Here is a 26215-nt window from a genome sequence, read left to right on the forward strand (position 1 = left end):
CTTTGAAGGAAGGAATAGAGAAGCCTCACTTATTCACATCTTATCCATCTTTACCCACAGCAGTGGGGCTTGAGATCGCTCAGTGCACACACTCACACACACACACACACACACACACACGCTCAAGCTCAAGGTTGCTTTGGCTCTGATGGCAACCTTTCTACCCAGCTCAGCCTCTTACATGCCTTAGCCACTTTTGGCATCTCCTCCATTGGAAACCCCTCCTCACTCAAGAGGCTAGATTTTTCTATGTCTTTGTGAGCCTCTGGGACTTTGCTTTTCCCTGACCAATATGCTCTTCCAGTTCTTTTACACCAGTTAACCCTCTTCTACTCTTCAGTGCAAGGTCCAAACATTATTTCTTTGAAATATTTGCAGATCCTTGGTATCTTGTTCCTTTCTCTGTGAGCCCATAGATTATCTCACTAGCAGTGGTCAGCAAACTCATTCGTCAACAGAGCCAAATAACAACAGTACAACGATTGAAATTTCTTTTGAGAGCCAAATTTTTTAAACTTAAACTATATAGGTAGGTACATTCCTTATCAAGGTAGTGCCTGCATGTGGTATTTTGTGGAAGAGCCACACTTAAGGGGCCAAAGAGCCACATGTGGCTCGCGAGCCGCAGTTTGCCAACCAGGGCACTAGTGGAACATTTATTATGCTGTATTCTGTTATTGCTACTGTTGTTTTGTGTACCTGCCTCCCAGGTAGACTGTGGCATAGATGCAAAGTCTATGTATCTGTCTTGAAGACAGATATATACATAGCAGGAGCTCAATACATGTAAGTGGGATTGCTTGGGAGGCCTGGTCTTTTGTTACCAGACCTTTTAGCTATGTTGCTATCTCTGGTCCCTTTAATGACTACTCCCACTGTTACCTCCTAACTGTGATTACTTCCCAAGTTTCCACATTCTTTTCAATATACAGTCAGGGTTTAGAGTAGCTCTTCAATTCACAGGAAGCCCTACCACAATGGGTATCCTCCATAACCCTGGGCCAACCCTGTCATTGACCCAGGCAGCATCAGTGGACAGACCTCATTCTTTAAAAGGTCACTGAAGAACCATTCTGTCACTTAACACATACATCCAATGCAACAGAAAGGAGCAAAGGTTTCTTCTCTGTGCCATGAAGACACAACTCTAGGAAGTGACTACTTAGGACTCTTGGGGCTGGGGCTGTTTGGGATGCATTCTCTGAAACTGGGAATGATAGAACTAAAGGAAGTTCAGTCCAGGAAGCTATTCTACCTCTTCAGCCCATAGAGCTGGATTTTAGAGAATGATTCCAATAAAGATGGTATTTCTGTTAAAGCATCACCAAGGCACACAACCAGAAGACAGCAGCAAGCCCTCTAAATTTAATGTAGCCACCAAGCACTTAGGACCATTCTCCTACAGCACTGTTCTCAGAACTATATAATAGCTCTGCATGGGTGTTCTCAGGAAAAAGTCAAGCAGGTACAGTTCCAGCTGTATACCATACTTATAGTTCCAGTAACTATACTTAGGGTACTAAACTCTCACCCACAACACAACATTAGTTCTTGCATATTCGCTTTGAGCCTGACTGGGTGCTTCACTAAGTCTGAGTCTTTTAATGAAAAGGTATAGCAACACTTGCATTTTTACCCCCCTTGGTCCCAGTGAATGTGCTTCATGGCTACAGTAAATTTAGAGGGTTTGTTTTAAAGGGAAAAGCACCTGAGGTTGAACTATGACCCCCTCATTTGTGAACTTTATTCAACAAATATTTACTGAAGTCATTCTCTGTGCCACACACTGTACCAGACCCTGAGGAAAAAGAAAACAGAACAGACATGGATGTTGGACAAATTACTTTAAACTTGCAGGCCTCTGCTTTTCATTTAAAATGGAGTAATGGCTACCCCTTCGAGATGGTGGGAGGATTTTATGAAATAATATGTATAATTGTGGAGCCATTTATATTATCATTATTGTTATTAATAAAACAACATGGCAACAATACATGTGAAAAGCCATGCAACTCCTGGACTTAATATTTATGCTAAGAAATGTATCCTAAAGGAGAAAAACAAATCTAAAGATATACATGAAGAGAGAGAGAGAGACAGAGGAAGAAAATAAAGCACCGGCTAAGTAAATACATTTTTCCAGGCATTCAGTGAAATACCTAACACTTATTAATTTGTGAAAATGATCAAAGGAAAACAAAATAATACAAGCAACCTAAATATTTATAAGGAATGGAATAGTTTACAGTCATTTAAAGTAATTATAAAGACTATGTAGCAACACAGAAATGCACATGACATCATAGGAGGTGAAGAAAGTAGGTTACAGAGTGCGGGTTATAGAATACACAGTCCCCGTGCACGAGCACGGCCACACAGAACAAAGAATGATGGGTTCACGGAGGAGACACATGTCAAACTGTTTGCAGGCTGGTTTTATTGTTTGTTATATTATTTTCACGGGTGTACTCTTCTTAGAATGCTCTATCGGCAGGTTATCTTGCTCTCTCTCCTGTGGAGGGGAAGAAACAGACTTTTCATGCTTGAAAGTCAGAGGCGGATTAAGGTCAGTTGAGGCCCTGGACACAGAAGAAAATATTGGGTCCCTTAAAGAGAAGAGAGAAAGAGACAGGGAAGATAAAAATACATGTTAACCATATTCTTAAATAAATAAAAAATATTATGTATTTTTAATGTTAAAATTGCACATATGAAACCAAACTTGGGGTCATTAGAAAAAAGTGTAAGTTGGGTTTTGAGGGGCCCTTCAGAAGTGGAGGCCCAGGGCACACGCCCAGTGCACCTGCTGTTAAGTCAGCCTTTGTTGAAAGTGTTGATAAGTAGCAAATCTTTGAAGAGGTATCAGTTGCCTTCAATTTGTTGCTGTTTCCTGAAAAGTAAATTGAAGAGTTATCTGTTTACATTTAGCTTTTTGGTTATTCATAGCAAACCTTCAGAAGCCAAGGTACTCTATGACAACATCCACCAACTGCAGGACTTGATATCTCTAGGATGGCCATAAGCACAGGCTGCCTCCCATGCACCATCTGTCCTCCTCCTCAATCCCCCACCTGCTAATCCACCTGATGATCTATCTGTCTATCCATATCCCATCCCTCTGCTTAGCCATTCATTCATCTACACTTCCTTGGAAAGGCATCATCACAAACTCCCCTGTAGGTATTAGGACTTTATAAAAGTATCCTGAACATTCAGCTGACTATTAGTATAAAAAGTCAAGGTCAGGGTTCCCAAATTGGGTCAATGATGCAACAGGACAGGACCCAGGAGAGTCCATGGTGGGCTTTTCAGTGGCTGGTTCAGCAACTGGGCAGGCTCCCAAGACCCATCCTAGGGACAAAGGGCCCCAGTATAATCAGGTCACACTTGTCACCAGGGTCCTCCCTGTGCCAATAGCACTCAGCTTGCTGGCTGGAGCAGGATCTTCAAGGCATTCCAAGCATTTGTCACTGAAATCTGTCACATGCCAGCTCAGCAGACAGAGAGGGAGAGGTTGTGGAACACGTACCTGTCATGCTGACAGCTGACAACCTGTTTCCATTCATCAAACAATTGACTCTTATTTACACAAGCCTCCACTGTGCCCTTCTCAAGCAGGCATTAATTGGTGTTGATGAGGACAAGGTACCTGGGATCATCTCACCCTTGCTTCAGACTGCTTACAGTCCTACCTCCATCCCTGAAGAGGTTCAGGGGGGACATTGGGCCAGGGTCTCCTGGGTGATGGGGCTGTGCTCCTGGAACAAACTGCCTAATGAATTTCCTGAGTGTGTGCTGTATATGAGGTCAGCGCCCGATGCCAGGAATCCAGGGACAAACCCAGTACATTTCCTGCCTGTGAGAAGCACATACTTTGGTGGAGAAAACAGACCCGAAAGGAGAGACGATTGGTGTGTTAGGGTCCATGACCGCAGCAAGGACAGGGTGCTGGGGAGGCCAGAGGAGGAATGGCCACATCTGTCTGGACGCTCTGTCTCAGCCTCAGGGAAGGAGGCACTGGAAGTGGGCCTGGCCTGCATGAGCAGACATGGCTGTTCTTTGTTAGATAAACCCAAGGAGAGGCGAGGGGCAGCGAGAGGAGGCCCTCTGCAGTCCCGGAGCAGCTCGCTGCCCTCAGGCCCTCTGGACAGTGCGGCTTGGATTTAAACATGTAGCCATGGAAGGCCCCTCGGGTGTTCCTGAAACACACTTTAAGCCTACATACCTCCAGGTCACGGCTTTTATTCTGCACTTTTTCAAGAATACCTTTTCTTTTTTCCACCTGGCCCCAAAGCCCTCCAATCTACTGCATTGCACTGATCATCCAAGGCCCAACTCTCAGGCCGGCTCTCTGTGAAGCCTTCCTGGAGTGACCACCCCCAGAGACAGCCTCCTCTGCTCTCCCAGTGTTTTGTATCTAACTCCGGGACCACATTTATTAGGTAGCCATCCAATGTGTGTGGATCCTGTCTCCAACAACTTCATCGTCATATTCCCGGTAGCCTGCACAGTGTCTGGCACACAGTAGGTACTCAGTACCTGACTGTGGAGAAACTAACTCCTCTCAAGACTGACTCACACTCAGGTGATCCAGAAGCACCATCCAAAGTCACTTCCTGCTGGGTTGAGCTTGTTGTCATGGCAGGAAACTTGGAGAAAACAAATCTGTGCAGAATTCAGCCAGCTGCTTAACCACCATGCTGCCGACGAGTCACCACCTCCGGCATGTACCTCATTATCCAATGTTTATAGGAAACTTGGAACTCACTGGGCACCAGGCAACAATCAGCCACTCCACAAGTATTGATTGGGCACTTACCATATACAAGGTGCCATAGCACTGGGACCCTTTAGTGTCTGAGAAGAGAAGTGGGAAGAACTAACTAGTCATCAAAGATAAGGATGTTTATTTATTTTTTAATTGAATTTATGGGGGTGACATTGGTTAATAAAATCACACAGGGTTCAGGTGAACCATTCTATAATACATCATCTGTACACTGCATTGCACTTTATCACCTGAAGTCAAGTCTCCTTCCGTCTCCATTTATCCCCCCTTTACCTTCTTCTTCCTTCCCTACCCTCTTTTCCCGCCCTCCTTCCCCTCTCATAATCACCACATTATTGTCTGTGTCATATTTCTCTTCTTTTTTACTTAGAGGCAGGGAGGCAGACAGACCCCCGCATGCGCCCTGGCCAGGATCTACCCGGCAACCCCCATCTGGGGCTGATGTTCTGCCCATTTGGGGCTGTTGCTCCATTGCTCAGCAACCAAGTTATTTTTTTTTTTAAGCACCTGAGGCGAGGCCATGGAGCCATCTCAGCACCAGGACCAACTTGCTCATTTGAGCCATGGCTGTGGAAAGGGAAGGGGGGTCATGGAGAAGCAAATGGGTGCTTCTCCTGTGTGCCCTGATGGGGAATCAAACCCAGGACTTCCACACACCAGGTCAATGCTCTACTGCTGAGCCAACCAGCCAGAGCTGTGTCATATTTTTAATTAACACAAAAGACAATCTGATTTATATTGTCCTTGTTATACTTCCCCGATTTTCCACAGTAGGGCCATATTACTTGTGTAGCTAGATTTTCATTTAAAAGAAAATTTTAAGACAGTCTGAGTAGGAGTAGCAAAGGTTGAGGTACATAGTCACTGATTAATATTATTGATAGATTACCACTAGGATCTGATTCGCTATATACCTAATTAGCCATTAGTCATGAACAGAGGTAAGGAGGTATTGAGTGTGTGTGGAAAGGAGAGGGCTGGTGGGGCCCGGGAGGTTAGAGGGACAGCCTCAGAGGGACTGTCACCACCAGTGACATCAGAGCCCAAGCTGCCCGGCTTCTTCTCAAGCTGCTCCTCTCCCTGACTCAGATTACCAACTTTCCAATTCAAACTCTCAGGCCTGGGCCTCAAGAGATGTTCTGTCTCTCAGTTACCCTGTTCTGCTTGGGAACAAATGATTCTGCCTTCTTGTTTAGATAAAAGGGAGGATGTGTGATTTTTTCACAGGGAACTTCATTTGGGAAACCAACAGGAGATTAAAACAAAAGTGAGTAACTGGGAAATGGTGGAAGAGGGAGGGTGTGGCAGGCACAGAATCCCTACTGTGTAGCATTTGAAGGTGCAGATTGGCTTGGTGGCATGTGCTACCCAGGATTCTGTCTTCTTACTCTCGGCAAGAGTCTGCTACCTGCCCCCAGGTGCTGGCCCCACACCTTTACTGGCATGGTCCAGGCCGATGAGACGCAGAACATTTGTGCTGTTTCTCACCTCGGGCTCTGAACTGAAGGCAGTTCTACCCACCCACCAGCATCCTCAGAGGTCCCTTGGTTTTCCTTCCTAGCTGGTGCCTGCAAACAGGGGCACTGGCTGGATTTGCTCTTCTCCTTGACCTTTCCAGAAGACACCTAGCCCATACTCCCCTGTGTTACCTGCTCTTAGGGCCCTGCCTACTGCCTGGTGCACTTCGTTGATCTTGGGTCCTCCATTCCAGCTGCTGGTTAGCAATCCAAACATCACTGATTGGATCTGTCATTGACTGGTTTGTCAGTACCCCTTGGTCCCTCCTCCCCAAGGTCCTTGACGTCTGGTAATGACCCTCTCACGGCTCCTGTGCAGAACTTTCTGGAGCTCGTTGCACTGGCAGCCCCTCCTGAAGCCCAGGAGCCACTTGCACACATCCTGGGAGGTGCTGGGGCTCCCCACCTCCGAGCCTCACTCTCTGCCTCCATCTGCCACAGCACAGGTCTCCACTGCTCAGTTTTCCCCAGGTGCTCCACGCTTTATGCTTACTTCTGCCTAGACTGCTCCTATTGCTCCTAAAGTGAACCTCAGTGTCCGCCTCATCCCCACTTCTCAAAGCCTAAAAACCCCTGTTCCAATCCCAGCTCTGCCATTTAACTAGCAACTGACAAGGACAAATCTTCTGAACTTTCCATGGATAAAGTCACATCTGTAAAATAGGGGAGATAATAATCACTAACTCAATGCATCCATTGAGACTCGTCAAATGAATGCAGGGGAATGTGCCTTGTGAACTATAACTCTGTGCTGTTATTTTATTTACTTATTTGGCTTCCGGTCACAGGCTAACTGGTAACTTCACTCTTTGTCTTCACCATCTGAAATGCATTCTCTTTCTGGTTCAGGATGGTGAGACTCTGAAGTCTGGCCTCTGCTGGTTTTTTGGTTTTCCATCTTTCTTTTCTATTCCCCACTAATGATTGGTGCCTTAACAGTCTTCCTGCTATACACACAGCCCAACACTAGGTGGCAGCCTGACCACAGGTCCTTGTTAAATTAGCCCAGTCCTGTGCCTGGCTTAGGTCTGAGGCTTCAACTGGGTTACCCTAGTGCCAGGCGTGTCTCATGACCCGCCCCACTGCACAGCTGCAGCTGTTGGCAGCAGAGACCCAAGGAAAACTTCCTGCTGCTAAATTTAGGCTGAAGCCATGGAGACAAGTGGAAGTTTGGATTAGGTTCCGAATCAGCTCTTCTGCTAGAGGAGGCTACCTTTTTAAACAAAGGTCCAAAACAGCCCTTGGTGGAGTATACAAGGAGCTGAGGCCTGGGTAATGACAGAGTGACTTGGCATGTCAGCCTTTCAGGCCATCAGGCTACTTAACCTACAAGGACTGAAGTTTCCTGTGGCCCAGAGGCCCCTCTGGGATCCTCTTGAATCTAGAGACACAGGCTTTCTATATTCCACATTTCTCTCTACTGACTCCTTCCCCTCAGCATAACAGCATGATCAAGCCTTTTCCACCTGAAAAGGATTCTGGTCTCTCCCTTCATCGCCCCTCTCTTGGCCTTCCCTTCTTAGGCAAACTTATGGGAAAAGTTCTCCTTACTCCCTCTCCCCGCATCACCTCCCACTCACTCCTCTACCAACTGTATCCTGACTCCTCCTCCTGTCCAGCGTCTGCTGTGTCCTGCTCCCACTGCCCACCCAGAGCCCTCCAGCCTGCCCTTCTCTGCCTCTGACACAGGCCACACTTGCTCCCTCTCCTTGGTACAGCTTTATATTCTTCTCCAGCCCTCTTTATATAATTTTATTTTTTTAATGGGGTGACATCAATAAATCAGGATACATATATTCAAAGATAACAAGTCCAGGTTATCTTGTCGTTCAATTATGTTGCATACCCACCACCCAAAGTCAGATTGTCCTCTGTCACCTTCTATCTTGTTTTCTTTGTGCCCCTCCCCACCCCCTATCCCTCTCCCATTCCCCCCTCCCCCCCCCGTAACCACCACACTCTTGTAAATGTCTCTTAGTTTCACTATTATGTCCCACCTACGTATGGAATAATACAGTTCCTGTTTTTTTCTGATTTACTTATTTCGCTTCGTATCATGTTATCAAGATCCCACCATTTTGCTGTAAATGTTCCGATGTCATCATTTCTTATGGCTGAGTAGTATTCCATAGTGTATATGTGCCACATCTTCTTTATCCAGTCATCTATTGATGGGCTTTTTGGTTGTTTCCATGTCCTGGCCACTGTGAACAATGCTGCAATAAACATGGGGCTGCATGTGTCTTTATGTATCAATGTTTCTGAGTTTTTGGGATATATACCCAGTAGAGGGATTGCTGGGTCATAAGGTAGTTCTATTTTCAGTTTTTTGAGGAACCACCATACTTTCTTCCATAATGGTTGTACTACTTTACATTCCCACCAACAGTGTATGAGGGTTCCTTTTTCTCCACAGCCTCTCCAACATTTGCCCAGCCCTCTTTAAAATGACCTTCTTGATCTGCTTCCTATACTCCACTTACACCCAACATCCTTCCTTCACCCTTTCCCTGTGACGTGTATCCTGATGGGGCTCTGGTGCCCCATCTCCAGGTGACTCAACACACCCGAGACGGGACTCCTCTCCATCCGCAGGCTTGATGCACACCTGCCCCTCCTCCTGTTTTCTGTCATCATGAAGAGCATCACCAGCCACTCAGTGGCCAAAACAGACCGTTGGAAGTCATTGTTAATGCCTCCCTGTCCTTCCCCACCCACATCTGCTCGCTAGCCATGTCCTGTGACTCCTACCCCTTCAGTACCTCTGACATCTCTCCTGTCTCTAGTCCCCCTGCCTTACCCCAGACCAGGTCCCCATCTTTTTTTTTCCTGGAAAACTTCAGAAGCCTCCAACCTAGTTCTCCTGCTTTCACTCCTGCCCCCCACATCACATTCTGCTCACTGAAGTCAGGTTTCTTTATTAAATGCAGAGTTAAACAAGTTCTTTATGTGCTCAGAACCCTTCAAGGCCCTGAGAGTAGCATCCCAACACTATTGCATGGCCCAGAAGAACCTCTGGACCTGACTTCACCTGCCTTTTCCAGCCATACAGCTCAGCAGTGTCTACCCCCAACTCCTCCTGCCCCAGCAGAAGTGTCCCTGGGCGCCCATGCCCCCACCTTCTACTGTACCTTCTGCCTGCACTACGTCCCCTCTCTCCTTTTTGTCCATTGAGACTTTATTCAAGAATCATCAACATCCTAATCCCAATTCTGTGTTAGGTGCCCTTTTCTGTGTTAACCTGATCAAAGTGATCAGTGTTATAATTGTGTGATCACACAGCACTCAAACTTTGAGCTGGAGGTCAAGAATCAAGTATTTTTGGTCTTTGGATCCCAGCATCAAGTTCATTGCCTGACACAGGAAAGGGGCTAAGCAAATGTTTGTTGGATAGGTAAGTGGATGGATGGGAAAATAAAAAATAAATGTTCAGTGTTGGTCAAATAATTTTGTAAATATGATATATATGTTTGCTCGATTATAGTTTGCATTGGGTGTGGGGGATAGGCTGTAAGCAGGCAGGGTCATTATAGCCTAAGGCTTAGTTTTAAGACTAGGCCTTTCCCACCCTTTTGAGGAATCCCAAAATGCCTCAGATAAGTGACTTAGTATCAGAGACTTCTTTGTTTGTATATTGGATTAAAGGTTTTGATTTTTACACATAAAATGGGGCAGAGGAGCCCGTGCTAGAGGAGAGCAGAGAAAGGCCACATAGAAGGGAGGAGAAGCAGCCAAGATGGCAGAGTGCTGAAGGAGAAACCAGTTTGTGCAGAGTTTGTGCAGAGTAGGAGATGGGGAACAGAAGTGAATAAGGCCAGTGAGGTACAAAACTTTGGTTCTAGGAAACTTGGATAAGTCAGTAATTTTGGGAGCCCTGCATGGAAAGGGAAGTGTTTTCTCACTGTGTGTATTTCTTGCCCGCCGGGTACAAGCTAGGATTAAAGCTAATGGCCCACCAGTTCTTGGCTCCATTGTTTCATTACCGTCTGTCCGAATCAAATGCAAACCTGCACGGGCCAGGCAGCTGTGATGGTGGCCGTGGCTACTGGCTTTACATCTGGGAAGAGCTCCTTGCTCATTCAGAAGTGGTCTAGTATTTAAATTCCTCGCCTGAATCCCAAGCCCCTGGCACCCATTCCATGAAGCCAGACCTGCAGAAGGACATGAAGGACCACAACTGGATGCTTTCCCTGGCACAAGGGCAGGGCAGCTTCCCGTGGTTTCTCTACGAAGATGCTAGGCACTGAGTGGAACACAGCTACTGCCGGCTCCAACTCCACCGTCACATCTGCCCAGAGGGACGCTCGGCCAGGCGAGGGATGGAGTGACGCAGGTGAGCACACAGCCAGAGGACAGCCGGCCTCTCGCAGTTTATCCCTGCAAAAGAACACAGAAAGCAGGGTGTCGACTGACAAGTCAAATGAGATGCAAACACATGAACAAGTCCTCAGGACAGAGTTCCTGCTCCTGTTCCTGAGGACCCCGAAGTAGCAGACTAGTACTGGCAGCTGTCATACGTCAGCCTGCCTGTTCTACAGCCTGGATGAGTCCAAGCTCTTGTCTCTGGTGATTGTCCCCTCACACTACCTTTTAAAGTCTTCCCCTTCCTTCAGGACCCAGTACAAATGCATGGGCTGTGAAGCTGTCCCAGAACCATCCCCCTCCATTCTGAATTAACCATTGTTTTCTCCTACTTCTATAGTACAGTGTTCATATTTCTTTTACAACACTGTCAAGCCAGTAGGCAGGGCCACCATCACAGCAGCCCGGCCCATGCAGGTTCACATTGAATTCGGACAGTCGGTAAAGAAACAACGGAGCCCTGGCCAGTTGGCTCAGCAGTAGAGCGTCGGCCTAGCGTGCGGAGGACCCGGGTTCGATTCCCGGCCAGGGCACACAGGAGAAGCGCCCATTTGCTTCTCCACCCCTCCGCCGCGCTTTCCTCACTGTCTCTCTCTTCCCCTCCCGCAGCCAAGGCTCCATTGGAGCAAAGATGGCCCGGGCGCTGGGGATGGCTCTTTGGCCTCTGCCCCAGGCGCTAGAGTGGCTCTGGTCGCAACATGGCGACGCCCAGGATGGGCAGAGCATCGCCCCCTGGTGGGCAGAGCGTCACCCCTGGTGGGCGTGCCGGGTGTATCCCGGTCGGGCGCATGCGGGAGTCTGTCTGGCTGTCTCTCCCCGTTTCCAGCTTCAGAAAAATGGAAGAAAAAAAAAAAAAAAGAAAAAAAAAAGAAACAACGGAGCCAAAAACTGATGGACCATAGTCTTTAATCCTAGCTTGCACCCAGCAGGCAAGTAAAAACACACACTGGGCTCCAAAACCCACTCACATTGAGTGCTCACAAAGCCTCTGACTTATCTGAGTTTCCTAGAATCAAAGGTTTCTAGCTCACCAGACTTATTCACCTCTGTTCCCCATCTCCTTCCTTCTCCCTGCACAAACTCTGCACTAACTGGCTTCTCACTCAACACTCCGCCATCTTGGCTGCTTCTCCTGGCCACATGGCCTCTTTCTGCTCTCCTTTCTGCTCTCTCCTCTAATGATAATCTCAGGAACCAAGAGAGCAAGCTCCTGTCCTGTCCCCACTTTATAGTGTAGATTCATAACCTTTAATCCAATATACAAAACAGGGAAGTCTCTAATACAAAGTCACTTCTCTGAGGCATGATTGGATTGTACCACCCCACATCAAAAAGGGTGGGAAAGGCTTAGTCCTAAAACCAAGCCCCAGGCTTCAAGGATTCTGCCTGCCTTTAGCCCACCCCCAACGCACATTAATATCACCTGGGCGACGGCCTCCTAGTGGGCAGCGCCATCTTTAACAAAGTGAGCATAATATATTTTATCTGCCTAACAAACACTGATCCCAATTTCTCTTCATTGATATGGTTGCCTTTGTCTATGTGCCTGACAAGGTTATAAATGCCTGAGAGGAGGAACTAGGTCTGTATACTTCATCTATGGTTCTAGCCTTGTTTTCTAGGCTTTTGATAAATGCCCATTGATTTGAATAAAAACTTCAAAGCATTGCAAAGCACTATGCAAACATCAAGGTTTATAAGTTCAAAGCAGATGAAGAAAATAGGAGTGATCACATGGGTGAGGTTCATCTGGGAAGACTTCCTGGAGAAGGTGTGGCTGGAGGAGGCTAGGCAAGGAGAGGCTGAAGGAAGCCTGTCAACTTTTGAGAGGGAAAGACCAGTCTTCCTTTCTTCTTTACTAACCCTTTCTCCCATCCACTATAGATAGTGGCAAGATGGAGCAGTGGGTCTCAGGATAGACTGCCTAGATGTATATCCTAGTTTAGTCACTTAATAGTTTTGTAATCTTGGGCTGGCCAGTAGCCCACCTGATCTCTATTTCTTCCCCTGTAAAATAAGGATAATAATAGTATCCACCTTACAGGATTGATGATTAAAAGAGTTAATCTATGTAAACCTCTTACTAGGTGCCAATGGCTAATCTCAATGCTTTATAGAGATTAACTCATTTAATCCTCACACAGCCCAGTGAGGTTGGTACTGTTATTATCCTTACTTTCCAGATGAGGAAACTGATGTTAAGAGAGCATGGGTAAAGAGATCATCACCATATCTACCCCCAAATGGCAACGTTCTCTAAACCTAGACCTGCCCACCCCAAACCACCCAACGCTTTCCCTGAAGAAGCAGAACCATACTCAAAGTTCAAATAATACAACTTTATCTTTGTTATACTTCATAAGCATCTGCGACACACTGTCACGCTGGACCCTCACTGCATCTTGGAAAGAGCCATCATCACCCCTGCTTTTCAGATGAGCCCTGAGACCCAGACAGGTGATGAGGTATCCCCTACCCACATCCCTGCTCCCATAAGAGCACCTCCACTGCACCACAGCAGCCTCCAGCCCAAAGCTGGGCCACAGGGCAGAAGGCCATTGGCGGCAGCCCCGCACCTTCCTCTTACACCCCACCCTAGGGGCTCAACAGCTTGTTTCCTAGAGGAGTCCTCTGCCCAGAACCCACAATCAAGAAGGTCATGGTGTTTAGAGAAAATAGACCAAGACTCCAGAGTCTAGAGATGACAGGAAAGAAAAAGACCACCATTACCATAAAGGAAAAAAAAGTGTTCAAAAGTAATTTGCAAAATAAAAGTTTAGTTTGGAAATGTTGGTCAAATAAGTTTGTAAATATGATATATATGTTTGCTCGCTTGTAGTTTGTATTGGGTGTGAGGGACAGGCTGTAAGCAGGCATAGTCATTATAGCCTAAGGCCATGATGGCGAACCTATGACACGCATGTCAGCACTGACACACGTAGCCATTTTTGATGACATGCGGCCGCATGCAGCCACATACCAGAGAACTATGGGGCCGCATGCCGAGAAGGACATTTCATCCTTGGTTCCTGCATGGCCAAGTGCAGTAGCCAAGGATAAAAACATTTGCTGTAGTGTAGACACTCTGTGCCGGAGGTCTGTAGGCCAAAACAACAGAACTCCTGCACAGAGCGTCTAGTTCTGGGACTTCCAGTTAGGCCGTTAGGGGATCTTTGACCTCACTTTCGGCCAGTGGAGCAGGGAGCAGCAAAATGCCATGGGGGACACATCTCTGGGGGCCCTGTGATCACCATTACCAGCAACCACATAACCACAGCAACCATCATCCAATCTACTGTTCTGGGGTGTCGTGGATTTCTAATTGACCATCATTACCGAGATAAGTGAGGGGGAGGCTGGGAGAGGCGAGGGCCTGTGCTATGGGTGCCATTTCCCGCCGTTAGAAATAGTGGCAGCCATCTTAATTTACATAAGATGCAACTTGCAGAATTTCAAGACAGCATTTGGCTCAGGTGTTTGTCGACTTGAGGTCATAGCTTGAGAATCTGAAAGGTGCCACTTGGAGAATCAAGAGGAGTGCCACTACGAACAGGAAATTTGGAGTGCCTGGAACCGATTACCGGACACTTTTAGCACCCTGAAAAATATAGCAATGGCTTTACTCACAATTTATCCCTCTACATACTTTTGTGAGACCTATTCTCAGTGTTAAATAATATCAAAACCAACAAAAGAAACAGATTGACAGATGAAGTTAGTAGCGCTTGCTTGGGCTTGAAGTGTACAAAATACCAACCTTCAACTAAAGATTTAGCCAATGAAATTCAGCAACACAAAAGTCACTAATAGGCAGGTTAGCTAAAGAATTCCCACTCCCCCTCACTTATCTTAGTTCACGGCACCCCACACAAGTTAAATAATATCAAGACCAACAAAAAAAACTGACTGACAGATAAACAAAGAAGTCACTAAGCAGGTAAGTTAAATAATTAGTTTTTAGTTTATTGAATACAGTTATATATTACAACTATACATTTTTGTTATTTAAACTATAAATATCACGAAATTATGTTTTTTTTCTCAAAGTGACATACCACCCGAGTTATGCTCGGTTTTTGGTGAATTTTGACACACCAAGCTCAAAAGATTGCCCATCACTGGCCTAAGGCTTAGTTTTAAGACTAAGTCTTTCCCACCCTACGTGACTTTGTATCAGAGACTTCCTTGTTTATATATTGGATTAAAGGTTTTTATTTCTGCACTATAAAATGGGGCAGACCGGGAGCTTGCTCTCTCTTGGTTCCTGAGATTAGCATTAGAAAGGAGAGCAGAGAAAGGCTATGTGGGGGAGAGGAGAAGCAGCCAAGATGGTGGAGTGCTGAGCGAGAAGCCAATTTGTGCAGATTTTGTGCAAAGAGAAGGAGATAGGGAACAGAGGTGAATAAGGCTGGTGAGGTACAAACCTTTGATTCTAGGAAACTCAGATAAGTCAGTGGCTTTGGGAGCCCTGAATGTAAAGGGAATTGTTTTCCAACTGTATGTATTTCCTGCCTGCCGGTGCAAGCTAGGATTAAAGCTAATGGCCCACCAGTTCTTGGCACCGCTGTTTCATTACTATCTGTCCGAATCAAACTTGAACCTGCATGGGCCAGGCGGCTGTGATGGTGGCCGTGGCCTCAGGCCATACAGGAAGATTGCAATTTTCCATCTGTAAAAAAAAAAAAAAGAAAGAAAGAAATGAACATATATATATATATAGAACATATATATATATATATATATATATAATACAAGTGGCCAATAAAAAGGTAGAGGGAAAAAAGGGTTCTTGCTACAATGTAGGGAGTTCAGCACTCAGGTGGCATCAAATAAAGTAGAAATTTTTAAAAAGTAGGTTATCAGTGACATTGTAGAGGCTCTGTGTTCATGGGTGTATAACTTGAAACCACCTTTTAAGAGAGTTATTTGGTCTCTGGCATGTGAGGGCCTTAATGTTATTGATTCTCTTTGACTCCACAATTTCATTTCTAGATATTTATTAGAGAAAAGTTTATAAATAGGCACAAAATATATATTTAAGAATAGTCATAATCTGTGTTTTGTAAGAAACATCTTAAATAGCAAAGAGGGGGATGATTCAATGAGCAATGGCACCTTTATTTAGTGGAATTCTTTGCTATTTTAGAATCTTAAAGAGGGTGTGAAAACCAGATAAAAATAAACAATACACTTTATATAAAGTAATCCCTATATTATAAAAAGAAAAAATCCATATAGAGGGACACTATAACAAAGTGAGTAAAAGCCCAGGTTCCAGAGTCAGAGAGCTTTTCTCCCCCCACGTTTTATTCCCATTTGAGAAATCGATTATTTGTAGGGGGTTAGGGAAATAATGGAATAAGAGATACAAATTAGGGGAATACTAGGCATTGCAAATTCCATGACCCCCCAGAACTTTCCACTCTAATACTCATCAAACATTGAGTCTGTGCCTGCAACTGTCTTTCACAACTTCCGTGACCTTGGGCAAGTCACCTAACTTCTCTGAACCTTGTTTTCTTTCATTTGAATTTAGAAATAATAATGGTACCTTCCTCACTGATGTTTGGAGGCTTGAATGAGTTAAGAAACACACTATAGTAAGTTATACAGTTATATGTTAGCCATTATGATCACTACTTACATATGTGCATAAAAAAATGCATGAGAACATATACAATCTAATAATTGTTTCTGTAGATGATATTATAGTAATGTTTATTCTTTTTTTGATATCGTAATTTTCTAAATTTTCTTTTATGTACCGTAATGACTTTAATAAGAAAAATATATATTGCTTAATTAAAATTAAAAAAATCTGGGGCCAACTTTTTAGGAAAAAAGATAAGGAATAAAAATCTAGACCAAGATACAGGGACTAATCATTTACTAAAAAATAGGGTGAGGGTACCCTAGACTATGAAAAGCCAAAACCAGGGGAAACCAAAAAGAGTATTCAGACTATGTGATGATTAATTTAATGTGCCAATTTGGCTAGGCCATGGTGCCCAGTCGTTCGGTCAAACATTAGTCTAGATGTTACTGTAAAAAAATTTTTAAACATTTAAATCAATAGACTTTGAGTAAAGCTGATTACTCTCCATAATATGGGTGGGCCTCATCTAATCAATTGATGGCTTTAAGAAGAAAAGGCTAAGATTTCCCAAGGAAGAGTGACTTCTTCCTTCAGACTGCTTTTGGACTCAAGATTAAAACATCACCTCTTGCCAGAATTTCCAACCTGCTGGCTGTCCTGTGAATTTCAGTCTTGCCAGCCCCACAGTTTCTTAAAAAATTCTCTATTAATCTGTTTCTCTGGTGAACCCTGACTAATATAAAGAAACCAGTGGGCATGATTCCAACATAGAACTTTACCTTCATAGCTTCCCAGGATTGATGAGCTGACCTACAGTTAGTGGTATCTATAACCTCTTTACTACCTATAGGGACAGTAATTATTATTCTCAAACAAAACCAATCTGATCACTGTTCATGCCTGGAAGTATGTAAGAACATAATCTTCCTAGTTAAGAAACAAACAAAAAAATATCTGTCTCCATGCAAAGTTATTACAATATTATTGACTATATTTTCTGTGCTATACACTATTTTTTGTGGCTTATTTACTTTATAACTGGAAGTTGGTACCTCTTACTAGACTTATTGTGGTGATCCTATCATAAAGTATATATATACATATAGAATCACTAAGTAATATGCCTGAAACTAATATACTTCAATTTTTTTTAAATCTTAAAACACACACACACACACACACACACACACACAAAAGAGCACACCCCTTATAGTGGAGCAGAGTAGGTCCTTCCCCTGCCAGAATACCTGGAGGACTTCACTTCCTCTGCTCTGTGAAGGTCTCCTCCCCAACTACTTAGGACTCAATCCTTAGGACTCAAACCTTTGAACTCAGTTCTTAGAAATGGACAGCAAAAAAACTTATTAAAAATTATGTAACCTACATTATTGTATAAATTATTTGAACTTTGTTAAAAAATATATTAACTTAAGAAAAATTGCATTCTCAACAAACTACAAAACAATTCAAACAGTGCTTCAGGAGTTACAGTTCCTTCTGTAAGGTCGGTTGGCAATGGGGGAAGGTCACGCGGGGAACCAGGCCTGGGAACTCTGGCTGAAACAACCCACACCCATGCCCGCTGAAAGAAACTTCCCAGGAGCCCTTTGAAAAAGAGCAACTGTCTGTCAGCCAATGACATTTTATCACATCATATCAACCTGACCACTCTACCGATGCTATAAATTACCCCCAAACAGGGGAGGCAGTGTGACTTCTCTGGCCCCTGTCTCCCGGACCAGAGAACCTCGTCCGAGAAGCACTGTACTAAATAAAGCTTTTGCTTATCCACACTTGGTGGCTACTCCCTTCTCTCTTCCTTGGTGGGGATAATACCTTACACCTTCCTCACTAGACTGGGTGAACCAGGCAGGTGTGGTCCTATCTGGATTTTCCTCTTGTGCTATTCTGGTTCTGTGTCACCTGTTAGTCTCCTCTTTGTCAGCATAACTCCCAATAGTCACACCTTTGTACCACAAGCTTTTACAGAAAATGCAGAAAATTTTCAGCATTCTACTTGCAGTTGGTCAAAGTCCAAAAGTTTCATCAATTGTAATTTAAACTACTTCTGGTCCAGTTGTGATACTGAACAGATATAGTTGTTGTAACTTAAGAAGGTTTGTCTTTGTTGGGCAGATAAAATATATTATGCTCACTTTGTTAAAGATGGCGTTGCCCACATGAAACTTGTCGGCCATGTGATATTAATGTGTGTTGGGGGCGGGCTGTGGGCAGGCAGAATCCTTGTAGCATGAGGCTTGGTTTTAGGACTAAGCCTTTCCCACCCTTTTTGATGTGGGGTAGTACAATCCCATCATGCCCCAGATAAGTGACTTTGTATGATATTAGACACTTCCCTATTTTGTATATTGGATTAAAGGTTTGGATTTCTACACTATTAAATGGGGGAAGAACGGGAGCTTGCTCTCTTGGTTCCTGAGATTATCATTAGAGGAGAGAGCAGAGAAAGGCCACATGGAGGAGGGGAGAAGCAGCCAAGATGGTGGAGTGTTGAGTGAGAAGCCAGTTTGTGCAGAGTTTGTGCAGGGAGAAGGAGATGGGGAACAGAGGTGAATAAGACTGGTGAGCTAGAAACCTTTGATTCTAGGAAACTCGGATAAGTCAGTATCTTTGTGAGCACTGAATGTGAGTGGGTTTTGGAGCCCAGTGTGTATTTTTACTTGCCCGCCGGGTGCAAGCTAGGATTAAAGATGATGGCCCACCAGTTTTTCACTCCATTGTTTCTTTACCGACTGTCCGAATCCAATGCGAACTTGCATGGGCCGGGCGGCTGTGATAGTGGCCCTGGCTACTGGCTTTACAGTCTTCTACTGATGAACACACACATAACACACATACTATGATAATTCAACTGTGCTACATTTTAATCCATTATAGTCCTCCGTCATGACCATAGGAACCTCTCGTTTAGAGGAAGGAAACCCTCGTTGAGTTAAGAGGCTTCAAGGATATTTTATAATTTAGGACAAGCATTCAGAGAGAATTTGTAAATATGGTTTTTATACTTCTGTGTAATTTACAACAGCTCAAGGTGGCTGATCAATCATAATTCTGCTTAGGAAGGGCTATATATTGTAAATGAAGAGGTTTTCATACTTAGAAGGTTTTGAATAGAAGAAGGAAGGAGACTTGGACCCCCTCCCTTCTCTACACGTGGATGAAAGAAGGTAAAACAGCCAGGAATGTAGGAGGGGGAGAGAGATTTGAGTAGCCCTCTCCTCTCCCTTTTTCTTTCTCCTTAATAGGCAATTTACAAATGATGATCCTCTGGCATCCTGTAAGCCCCCTCCCATCCTGAAATCGTGTGATTGACATATGTACCTCAAGACAAAGGAATCACAAGACCCATGAATGTGAACTGTAAAGTGTATATAAGATGTAAGAAATCTAATCTCGGAGAGCACATGTCTTTGGAGCTATAGCCCCACGTGCTTCACTGGCTTTTATTAATAAATTCTCTTTTTCCTCTTCTAGTTATCTGAGTGTCAATCCTCCGAGGTTTCGCTCTCCTGCAACAGTTTGTTTGTTTAACCACATTGAGTTCTTTTGTGTAAGAACTTTGAGCCGGAGCCCAAGCAGCTTGTGTTCTTTCATCATCAGGGTTCATGACCCACCTTCATAATTGCCATCAGCCATGCATTATCTATCAAGAGCCTACTTTGACCAGTCACTAGAAAAACCATTTATGACTCATTATTTTATTTACATTACACACCATCCATGAATGGAGAGAACAAGATCAGCTCCATTTTTAGAGAAGAGACCAAGACTCAGAGAAGGTGAGGGATTTGTCCTAAGCCTTCGGCTCATATGAGAGAGAGCCAGGATGCATCTTGGGATCCCTTGGCCTTGAAGCCCTCAGTTTCCATTTTAACAGCAACACCAACAACACAAGTGTCATGCTTGTGTAAAGACAGGCTAAGAAGAGAGAGATTCATAAACAAGGAGAGTTGCCCTAAGTTCTTGCTGGTGACAGCAAGAGGCCAAAACCATCTCTTGTCTGTGGTTCCAGGTGATGCCTCAGCCACCATATCCGTGCCTCAGAAAGCTGCTTTGGAGAATATTCCCTTTTATGGAGTCACCCTAATACCTGCTAATATTCCAATGTGATATTTCTCATAAATCTTTGTTTCCACATAGCTCAGGGGCTGTGAAAGTGGACTGCATGCTGACAAAAAAAAAAGAAAGAAAGAAAAGAAAGCACTGTACTTATCACTCATGGGCATTCACTCCTTCCTCTCTCCTCCCAACCCAGCATGAAGGCAAATGTGGATAGTAAGAAGTCCACTGAACCAGGGATAAAAAAAAAAACGTAGCTCTAGTCCCATCTCCACCCAAAATTATGTGACTTTGGACATGTCACATCACCTCTTTGAAAGGCAAGTGGCTCCTGTGGAAGAGGAATAAGAACTTTTCAAGGTGTTTGGGAGAAGTTCTCAGATGCGATAAGTCACCTTAGCCCAGTGGCTGACACACAATCTGTACACAGTCATTTGTTGCCGAGAGCTTCTTCATCAACAAGAAGCAATGCACTCACAAGCTCTCTTTCATACCCAGTGGATCATCACCACCTCCTCATCAGCGTCTTCTAGTTTTCATGCTCAGGGCATTCATTTCTCCTGGAATTTACTCCTAGCTCCTGAGTGAAGGGTTAGCTGGGAGGCCTTGGCTTCTGTGACTGCTTCCTTGAGCTGCCCACTGCCACCATCCAGCCATTCAGCCCCAGCTTATGACCAGTGTCCCTTTATGGTCAGAGACTCAGAACAGTAGTCAGGCCCATACTGGAGTGTATGGAAAAGGGTGACTTCTTTCTTGTTCACTGCTTCCACTTTGCCAACAGATATTTGAAAAAAATAAGAATCACACATGTGTCTGATGTGTATTCTTTATGATTCCCTATGCAGTAATGGTTGGCAGGCACGCGGATACATGTAACCCTTACAAAAATCACAAAGGCCACTGTTGGGCAGATAAAATGTATTATGCTCACATTGTTAAAGTGGCGCTGCCCACGTGGAGGCCATTGCCCAGGTGATATTAATGTGTGTCTCTGTGGGCATGGGGCTTGGTTTTGGGATTAAGCCTTTCCCACCCTTTTTGATGTGGGGCGGTACAATCCAATCATGCCTCAGAGAAGTGAGACTTCCCTATTTTGTATATTGGATTAAAGGTTGTGAATCTACACTATAAAATGGGGGCAGAACGAGAGTTTGCTCTCTTGGTTCCTGGGATGATTAGCATGAGAGAGCAGAGGGAGCAGAGCAGAGAGCAGAAAGAGGCCATGTGGCCAGGAGAAGCAGCCAAGATGGCAGAGTGCTGAGTGAGATGCCAGTTTGTGCAGTTTGACGCTGGAGAAGGAAGGAGATGGGGAACTGAGGAGAATAAGGCTGGTGAGCTAGAAACCTTTGATTCTAGGAAACTCAGATAAGTCAGTGGCTTTGTGAGCACTGAATGTGAGTGGGTTTTGGAGCCCAGTGTGTGTTTTTACTTGCCTGCCGGGTGCAAGCTAGGATTAAAGAAGATGGCTCATCAGTTTTTGGCTCCGCTGTTTCTTTACCGACTGTCCGAATCCAATGCGAACCTGCATGGGCCGGGCAGCTCTGATGGTGGCCCTGGCCACTGGCTTTACAGCCATCAAGCACCAGAAACTTCCAGCTCAAGAATCAGGGAGTGGAAGCAGGTTTTTAGCACTCATGTAGGAAGAATCTTCCTTTTCCCTGAGAGTCTCCCCCACACACAGCAGCTCCGCAGGTGAATAACCAGAGGTAGGCTCACTGCAAGGCTGTGTCTAGCTTTTTGCACCACTGTTAAGCCAGTAGCCAAGGCCACCATCATAGCAGCCTGACCCATGCAGGTTCACATTGGATTCGGATAGTCAGTAAAGAAATAAAGGAGCCAAAAACTGGTGGACTATTATCTTTAATCCTAGCTTGCACCCGGCAAGCAAATAAAAACACACACTGGGCTCCAAAACCCACTCATTCAGTGCTCATAAAGCTACTGACTTATCCGAGTTTCCTAGGATCAAAGGTTTCAAGCTCACCAGACTTATTCACCTTTGTTCCTCATCTCCTTCCTTCATTCTGCACAAACTCTGCACTAACTGGCTTCTCACTCAGCACTCCACTATCTTGGCTGCTTCTCCACCCCACCCCACCCCCCACGTGGCCTTTTTCTGCTCTCCTCTCTAATGCTAATCTCAGGAACGAGAGAGCAAGCTCCTGGTCTGCCCTTATTTTATAGTGTAGAAATCAAAGCCTTTAATCCAATATACAAATAAGAAAGACTCTGATACAAAGTCACTTATCTGAGGCATAATGGGATTCCTCATGAGAGCGCACCACCCCATATCAAAAAGGGTGGGAAAAGCTTAGTCCTAAAACCAAGCCCCAGGCTACAAGGATCCTGCCTGCTCACAGCCCTCCCCAACACACATTAATATAATCACGCCCATTCCAAGCAAGAAGGGCAACTAATATCACCTGGGCGACGGGCTTCCATGTGGGCAGCACCATCTTTAACAAAGTGAGCATAATATATTTTATCTGCCCAACAACCACAAAGGTTGTGTAAATTGAATATTATTTTCTTCTGTCTTATAGATAACTATGGACTGATCTGCAAACCATAATGCCTAACATTAGCTTTATATTCATGTCTTCTGAAAGGGTTAATGGTATATAAATTAATAGGAAGGTAAATGAACAAAGTCTGTGGTCAATTATTCTGTGGAAAAATAAACATACCTTTGTTAGTAAATAATCTCCCACTATTTTTTTCTAATTTCTATTTTTAGATTTTTCAAAGTGTGCCTTGTATTTATTATTTATAGATAAGTGTTCTTTCAAAGATAGATTGGGTGATCCATTTGAACATTTATTTTGTATATGTTGGGCAGATAAAATATGTATTATGCTCACTTTGTTAAAGTGGCGCTGCCCACGTGGAGGCCGTTGCCCAGGTGATATTAATGTGTGTTGGGGGCAGGCAGGATCGTTGTAGCCTGGGGCTTGGTTTTAGGATTAAGCCTTTCCTACCCTTTTTGATGTAGGGCGGTACAATCCAATCATGCCTCAGAGAAGTGACTTTGTATTAGAGACTTCCCTGTTTTGTATATTGGATTAAAGGTTTGGATTTCTACACTATAAAATAGGGGCAGAACGAGAGCTTGAGCTCTTGGTTCCTGGGATCATTTAGAGGAGAGAGCAGAGCAGAGAGCAGAAGGAGGCCATGTGGAGTAGGCCAGGAGTAGCAGCCAAGATGGCGGAGTGCTGAGTGAGATGCCAGTTTGTGTAGAGTTTGTATCTGGGATAAGGAAGGAGATGGGGAACTGAGGAGAATAAGGCTGGTGAGCTAGAAACCTTTGATTCTAGGAAACTCGGATAAGTCAGTGGCTATGTGAGCACTAAATGTGAGTGGGTTTTGGAGCCCAGTGTGTGTTTTTACTTGCCCGCTGGGTGCAAGCTAGAATGAAAGAAAATGGCCTATCAGTTTTGGGCTCCGTTGTTTCTTTACCGACTGTCCGAATCCAATGCGAACCTGCATGGGCCGGGCTGCTTTGATAGTGGCGGCCATGGCTCCTGGCTTTACAGTATACATTCCTCTTCTCTGCATTCAAGCGCACTGCTGCTACTTGAAATAACAACAACACCCTACACACGTTTCAGTATTCATCAGTTTATGATGCACTTTCACACCTAATATGTATTACTATTTTACAGATAGGGGAACTAAGGCTCCGAAGAGTGAAAGAAACTTACTCAAAGCCATGGAGCCAGTGAAGTGGTGAATGTATCAATCTCTCTCGGCTGCTGAGAGTGAGAACCAAGCCTGTGTGCTTTGTTATCTTCCTAACAGCAAGGCAGTCTAAAGACACTGAGCGTGCACATTTACCGATAGCCAGTAGTCCCTGACCTCTATTGTGCACAGCACACTGCACTGCATGTCAACCTGTTCCAGTTAAATAAAGACTTTATTTCAAACCCCACAAGTAACTCCCTATTTAATGGTTTTTACCTTTGCACACCCTTGGTGTTCCTTTTGTCATTCAAAGTGCTCAGAACACCCTGTCATCATCCCTTAATCCTCTCTTCCTCCTTGGGTAGGATAGGCACTTTGATCAGTGAAAGAGGAAATAGTTAGAAGCCTACTAACACTAGTGGAGACCAGCACAGACAGGTTTGTAGGGGTTGTGGAGAGCATAGCACCAATCAGTTTGTCCTGACTCATGCTGCAATGGAGCTTTTCCACGTTTAGTCCTGGTAACTCCCTTAGCCTTCAAGCTGAACTATCCCACTCTATCCCCATGAGCACAAGGATGAAGCCAAGTAGCTCTAGGGCAGTGGTTGGCAAACTCATTAGTCAACAGAGCCAAATATCAGCAGTACAACAATTGAAATTTCTTTTGAGAGCCAAATTTTTTAAACTTAAACTATGATATATAAGTAGGTATATTCTTTATCAAGGTAGCGCCCGCATGTGGTATTTTGTGGAAGAGCCACACTCAAGGGGCCAAAGACCCACATGTGGCTCATGAGCCATGGTTTGCCGACCACTGCTCTAGGGGGATTTAACAGGGAGCCAGTCATGGTATAGGGACACTTCACTCAGCCCTCATGATTTCAGAGGAAAACTGTTCTCTGGAAGAGGGAGCAGGGCATCCACACCATGTTATCACACATTTATTACAAACCAGTCTGTGTCAAAGGGAGGCATGATCAAGAAAGGAGGATTAAGCAAATAGAGGAGCAATAAGGATGACAGAGTAAAATCAATGCTATAAAAGGTGCAACAACTTTTGAGACTACTGAAATCAAGCTAAGATGTTAAAGAAAGGTCTCTGGTTAGAATAATCTGAAAATATATTATGGAGTCAGTGGTGTTTGAGTTTCCTGATTGGATGGAGGTGGAGAGGAAAGCATTCACACCTGGAAAAGGGGTCTGCAGAGGCCAGAAGGCAGTGTAAGCCAGGGCTCTGTGGAAAAGACAGTCCATACTTTTTACCAGAGAGGATGAATGGAATGGAGCTGTTGGTCAAATAAGTTTGTAAATATGGTGTATATGTTTGCTTGCTTATAGTTTCAATTGGGTGTGGGGGACAGGCTGGAAGCAGACAGGGTCCTTATAGCCTAAGGCTTAGTTTTAAGACTAAAACTTTTTCCCACATGCTTGACTGTTGCATGTTGTGGGGTGGTGCACTCTCATGAGGAATCCCATTATGCCTCAGATAAGTGACCTTGTATCAGAGACTTCCTTGTTTGTATATTGGATTAAAGGTTTTGATTGCTACACTATAAAATGGGGCAGACTGGGAGCTTGCTCTCTCTAGGTTCCTGAGATTAACATTAGAGAGGAGAGCAGAGAAAGGCCACATGGAGAAGAGGAGAAGCAGCCAAGATGGCAGAGTGCTGAAGGAGAAGCCAGTTTTTATAGATTTTGTGCAGAAAGAAAGAGATGGGGGACAGAAGTGAATAAGGCTAGTGAGGTACAAACCTTTGCTTCTAGGAAACTTGGATAAGTCAGTGGCTTTGGGAGCTCTGAATGGAAAGGGAAGTGTTTTCCCACTGTGTGTATTTCTTGCAAGCTAGAATTAAAGCTAATGGCCCACCACTTCTTGGCTCCGTTGTTTCATTACTGTCTGTCCGAAATCAAATGCGAACCTGCACGGGCCAGGCAGCTGTGATGGTGGCTGCGGCTACTGGCCATACAGGGCATAGCAGGAAGTGTATGTTCTCATTACAATTAAGCCGACAAACCTTGGTACCACCAAAACTTTGTGGAGTTCAGAGCAGGAGTGCAGGTGAAGCAGGAAAAGGAAGAATTTCCCCTCCTTCTATTGCAGGAATCAAAGGAGGACAAAAATGCCCAGACAACTTGATGAAGGAAGTAGGATTTATTTAGCCAGTGGAGCTGTGTGACCCCAAAAGAGGC

General features: G+C 44.6%; 1 long non-coding RNA gene across 3 annotated transcripts in view; it reads right to left on the bottom strand.

Annotated features, from left to right (window-relative positions):
• Nucleotides 1–2289: 2289 nt before the first annotated feature.
• The window catches only part of LOC136391073 (uncharacterized), a 54124-nt gene continuing 30198 nt past the window's right edge, over nt 2290–26215 (bottom strand). For 2 of the 3 annotated variants that reach the window (XR_010748808.1, XR_010748807.1), the window contains 3 exons: nt 10458–10683; nt 2804–2890; nt 2290–2606 (listed from right to left, as the gene is read on the bottom strand). This is a non-coding gene — a long non-coding RNA (uncharacterized lncRNA). Of the gene's footprint in view, nt 2607–2803; nt 2891–10457; nt 10684–14638; nt 15338–26215 lie in introns of those variants that run through there. The other variant, XR_010748809.1, reaches the window with a different exon arrangement.

The sequence above is a fragment of the Saccopteryx leptura genome, chromosome 2 (genome assembly GCF_036850995.1).
Source record: "Saccopteryx leptura isolate mSacLep1 chromosome 2, mSacLep1_pri_phased_curated, whole genome shotgun sequence".
NCBI lineage: Eukaryota > Metazoa > Chordata > Mammalia > Chiroptera > Emballonuridae > Saccopteryx > Saccopteryx leptura.